The following is a 6,152-nucleotide window of genomic DNA, read 5'->3' on the forward strand; positions in this document are numbered from 1 at the left end:
CGCGCACATACCCATTAAGATGGCAGCCATATTCTGGTACCACCGTAAGTACGGCAACAACAGAAGGACAAAAGAACGCGCAGACCTGCAGTACACCCAAACTCCAAAGGGGGCTCCAACAACAACCAGGGCTGCTCAAGCACGGCGAAACTCATCTACATTCACCACAACTAAACATACATTCCCAACTCTGTTACACAACGGTTAAGGTTAGGGTTGGGTTTAGGGGTAGGGATAGGGTTAGGGTTAGACATGCCAGCATGTACCAAGTCGACGTAGCACCTAACCCTAACCCTAGTTTTCCCACATGTACCTAGACAGAGAAGCGGAGAGCATTCACATGCAGGGAGGGCTGTCGGCACAATGGTCCGTCGGCATATTGATGCGGCACCCTTTGTTGGCACGAAAACCGGCACGTGAGATGTTTAACTTTCTGCTCTCGCTCTGTGCCAGTGTACGAAATGTAGGACTGATGTTTCGTTTCGTAGTGTATTCGTACATAAACACTTCATCTTTCATCACCGCAACAAATGCAATTCAAATCAAACAAACACACTTCCCTTTGACTTCTGTGAAAGTGTTATATTTCCCAACGTGCCTGACATTTTCGGCACTCACTTGCTATTCTCCGTCTTTTCAGTTCCGCCATGTTCGACCCTTCATGGATTTAAAAACGTTTTCAACGATAGGAAATCATTGCAACGGTCGGTCTAGTAGTCGTTCTGCAAAATGGTAGCGACACCTAGTGTTGAAAATAAGAAGTCCAATGCACATACAGTGTAATATATATATATATATATATTCTACGGGACTATATTCCATTTTATTTAAAAAATGCATGTTGGCCCGTTTGCCCACTCCTGGATTACACATATTTCACTGCCACTATATTTCCCAGAAATGCATAAAGTAGGCTATACCACAAGGTCAGTGGTAGAGAAAGACAAGTATTTTATTCAGAGATCATGTCACATTAGGAGCATAAACATTTTCAATTACCATTTCTCAAGAATATTATATAGACCAGAGAAACTAGGTGTGCATTAATGTCCAGTCAAGCAGCTGATTTAGTTAATTATGTCCTGAGGACCATAATGAGTTGATTGTTGGAAACAACAATGCTTTTAGCATATATGCTCCTAGATTGTGGAACACCCTACCTGAGGTTGTCTAAAATGTTTTAAGCGAGACCTCAAAACCTACTTATTCAAGGTCGCCTTTTGCTACTAAGGGAGACATTGGACATTATAGAACTAGGATCACTAGGCCATTACATCATACTCGTGTTTTGAGATTTGTGTTGACAGGAAAAAGGACCCGGGTGCTGATGAGGCACTGTCAGCTCCCAGTAGCACCTAGAGCAGTACTGGAACCGGTACAAGGGTGTACCAGGACCACCATCAGGTTGTATTGCTGTCATCTTTATTGTGTTGTTGCATCATTATTTACTAATCACAATCAATCCAATAGAAGAAATCTCACCAGGTTTTTGAGGGCTGACAAATCAGGTTTGTCCTTTTCTCTCTAGCTGTGGGTAGCTAGCCACGTCACTAATGTAAATATAGGACTTTGATGACTTTGATTGACTTCGTCTATCTCCTCTGCATGCAGGTCTGATAAAGGATCTCCTCAGCTATGGAGGCCTGATCAAGGATCTCTCCTCAGTGATGGAGGACACAGACATCTTTCTGCTTCTCTGCAGATTCCCGGGGCAACAGGAGGTAGAGAATATTTCACATTAGTATGTACACTTCATGAATTTAGAGGTATTTGCTTGCCCTCAAGCATTTTTCTAATCACTTCAGAATTCATTCTGCTGCTGCTCTCAGCAATCATCTGAGATCATCAATAAAGACAAATGAGACAGTTCTGATGCCAGCTATACATGCCCAAACCTAACACCCCGTGCACATGTTTCATAGATGAGTTGGAATGATGTACATCTTGGGCAGATCCTCTAAACTTTCCACTTTCAATCACTATGGTACATGATAATATTGATCTTATCTGTCCACAAGACCCTTTTTCGAGACCTCTGCAGGCATTTTAGGTACTTTTTAGCTAACTAACCTGACCATAATTTTTGAGGATAACTAGTGATTTTATATCTTGTAGTGACACTTCTGTATAGTAAGGGCATTTTACCAGATATTTGACCAATCTGCGAAGTAAATCGTTACCAAGAAATTTCTTCACCAATGTGTTTCTAAAGGTGTGTAATAACATGTCCTAAAAGGTTGAAATTCAACTCCTGTGGGAAACCTCATAAAAAAACTGCTCAAAGTTGGGGTACCGATAACCGATTTTCGAAAATTCGAAAATGCTTAAATTGGACTTGAGTAACTTTTGAGGGGTCAAACTAGGCATTTTTCATGAAATTTAAGTACTGGAAGTATTACTAGGCCTGGTACTTAATGGGACTTAGTCTGTGGACACTAGAGTCTAAGCTCCAGGGCAGGGAGGCTGGTAGGTAGAGTGGCTGAGTAAGAGGCTCTGAGACTGGGCCTAGTGTTGTAGGACGTGTTGTAGTACTGGTCCTGCCAGTACTACTAGTAACTAAAAACGTTTTTTAGGATACCAGGGATGCATTCTTCTGGAAGTCGCGGATGGCTGTCCTTATCAGTGGGGGGGTGCTTAAGTGTGGGGGCCCGGGACCGCCTGGTGCACGTGGTAGGGTGTGGAGGAACCAGGGGGTGTTATGGAGGAAAGGAGTCCGATGATGATGACCGGGCACTATAGGGTAGGTCATAGGCCCTGGAGGTCAGAGCTCCAGAGGAGGGTTGAATGGTAGACAGCTAGGCCCAGTGAGGTCACTCCTAATCGGACTGGCAGTGTATCACATAGGCTCTGGAGGTCAGAGCTCCAGAGGAGGGTTGAATGGTAGACAGCTAGGCCCAGTGAGGTCACTCCTAATCGGACTGGCAGTGTATCACATAGGCTCTGGAGGTCAGAGCTCCAGAGGAGGGTTGAATGGTAGACAGCTAGGCCCAGTGAGGTCACTCCTAATCGGACTGGCAGTGTATCACATAGGCTCTGGAGGTCAGAGCTCCAGAAGAGGGGTGACTGGTAGACATCTAGGCCCAGTGAGGTTACTCCTAATCGGACTGGCAGAGTAGCAGTTAGCCCCTGGAGGTCAGAGCTCCAGAAGAGGGGTGACTGGTAGACATCTAGGCCCAGTGAGGTTACTCCTAATCGGACTGGCAGAGTAGCAGTTAGCCCCTGGAGGTCAGAGCTCCAGAAGAGGGGTGACTGGTAGACATCTAGGCCCAGTGAGGTTACTCCTAATCGGACTGGCATAGTAGCAGTTAGCCCCTGGAGGTCAGAGCTCCAGAAGAGGGGTGACTGGTAGACAGCTAGGCCCAGTGAGGGCTCCCCTAATCGGACTGGCAGTGTATCACATAGAGCCTGGATGTCAGAGCTCCAGAAGAGGGGTGACTGGTAGACATCTAGGCCCAGTGAGGTCACTCCTAATCGGACTGGCAGTGTATCACATATAGCCTGGAGGTCAGAGCTCCAGAAGAGGGGTGACTGGTAGACAGCTAGGCCCAGTGAGGGCTCTCCTAATCGGACTGGCAGTGTATCACATAGAGCCTGGATGTCAGAGCTCCAGAAGAGGGGTGACTGGTAGACATCTAGGCCCAGTGAGGTCACTCCTAATCGGACTGGCAGTGTCTCACATATAGCCTGGAGGTCAGAGCTCCAGAAGAGGGGTGACTGGTAGACAGCTAGGCCCAGTGAGGTCACTCCTAATCGGACTGGCAGTGTATCACATATAGCCTGGAGGTCAGAGCTCCAGAAGAGGGGTGACTGGTAGACAGCTAGGCCCAGTGAGGGCTCTCCTAATCGGACTGGCAGTGTATCACATAGAGCCTGGATGTCAGAGCTCCAGAAGAGGGGTGACTGGTAGACAGCTAGGCCCAGTGAGGTCACTCCTAATCGGACTGGCAGTGTATCACATAGTACCTGGAGGTCAGACCTCCAGAAGAGGGGTGACTGGTAGACAGCTAGGCCCAGTGAGGGCTCTCCTAATCGGACTGGCAGTGTATCACATAGTACCTGGAGGTCAGAGCTCCAGAAGAGGGGTGACTGGTACACAGCTAGGCCCAGTGAGGGCTCTCCTAATCGGACTGGCAGTGTATCACATAGGTCCTGGAGGTCAGAGCTCCAGAAGAGGGGTGACTGGTAGACAGCTAGGCCCAGTGAGGTTACTCCTAATCGGACTGATAGTGTATGACATAGGCCCTGGAGGTCAGAGCACCAGAAGAGGGGTGACTGGTAGACAGCTAGGCCCAGTGAGGGCTCTCCTACTCAGCCTGGTAGTGCAGGACCTGAGGCCCTGGAGCTCATGTGACCTCCAGCATAGGGCCACAGGCCTAGTCACAGCACCCATGGAAGGTGTGTTGTCTCTGGGCTGTGTGTCTAGCTGAACACCTCTGGTAGTCCTTGGTACATCTCATGTTGGTACATGAGAGTGAAGCTATTCAGCTTCACTCTCACCTCCCTTTTTTTTTTAGGCCTCCATTACAGGTAGGTCACACGATAAATCGGAGCATCCCTACCCAGCAGAGAGTCACTCTGCTGGGTAGGGATGCTCCGATTTATCGGCCACCGATTTAAATCGGCCGATTTCACTCCAAATGACTCGATCGGTGATCGGCAAAAATGGCCGATCGCAAAAACCGATTTTTTTTTTTTTTTTTTTTTTTTTTTTTTTTTGGGGAAGACAGATAACTGAACAGAAAACATAGGAGGACGTAACAGTATGTAAACCATGAAGGCCACGTTTATGATGTCTTTTATACAGCCATATCGACTGACTTGGGCTTCAGACCCTAACTGGGTGATAGGCCAGACTTTTACTATGCCATAAAAATGGGTCTGCGTTTGCTTGGTGCCTAATGGATCAAAACTTTTGTCTAAAAAGCAAAAAAGATGTAGGCTATCCAGTCAGTAGGCCTACAGTTATGTATTTTTTTAAAATTCGGTATCGGTATCGGTTGATCTTGAGGAAAAAAATCGGTGATCGGTATCGGCCCCAAAAATCCAGATCGGAGCATCCCTACTGCTGGGCTGTGTGTGTATGTGAACAAGCCTGGTTCTATCGTTCCACATGCAGTGAGGCCTATGACTCTGCATCAGTGCCCAGCAGAGTGTCTCTCTGCTGGGCTGTGTGTGAGTAGCTCAAAGGCCTAAAGGTCAACTCATGTGACCTCCAGCACAGGGCCTATGGGTCTTTAACCATGCCCATGATAGTGACTCTCTGCTGGGCTGTGTGAGTAGCTGAACACCTAGCTGGTAGTCTGGTTGGTACATCTCTTCCACAATGGGAGGTGAGAGTGAAGGCCTCCATAACAGGTAAGTTACTGCCCAGCAGAGTGTCTCTCTAAAAAAAAGGGCGTGGCAGTTTCTCTACCAGGAAGTGGTCTTGGTGACAAATAAATGCTTGCAATCAACTCAGAATCATGAAAAATGCCTAGTTTGACCCCTCAAAAGTTACTCAAGTCCAATTTAAGCATTTTCGAATTTTCGAAAATCGGTTATCGGTACCCCAACTTTGAGCAGTTTTTTATGAGGTTTCCCACAGGAGTTGAATTTCAACCTTTTAGTACATGTTATTACACACCTTTAGAAACACATTGGTGAAGAACATTTTTGGTAACGATTTACTTCGCAGATTTTCATATGTTTCCCTTACTAGTAGTTTGGCTGGTGAAGTATTATACATATGGTAGTTTCTGACACATTCACATTTCACACCTACCTCCTGGAGTGTTCCTGATCTGTGGGAAAGTTGTTTTGAGTTTTTTCTTAATTATGGTGTGCATTCACACGGTCATCCACTGTAGAAGTCTGCCTTAGACCGAGGCTACACGATGATGAGACGCAATTTCTGAGCCCTTCTGATCTCTAGCCACACAAGCGTTTTCACACTGTCACGCAAAAGAATCTCTGGCCACATGGAATCGTGTATTACAGGATCATTCAAGTACATTGGGCATGAGCGTGCTGGTAGACCCAGGAAATGATTCAAGTATAATTGAAAGTACCGTAGAATAATAGAAATTCATTTAATTTTTAATTCGGTAGTAATGTCAACTCCTGCAGTCCCAAACGTTATTAATCTGTGTAATCTGTACAACTAGTTTGTATGA

The sequence above is a fragment of the Nansenia antarctica genome, assembly GCF_963989245.1.
Source record: "Nansenia antarctica genome assembly, chromosome: 3".
Lineage (NCBI taxonomy): Eukaryota > Metazoa > Chordata > Actinopteri > Argentiniformes > Microstomatidae > Nansenia > Nansenia antarctica.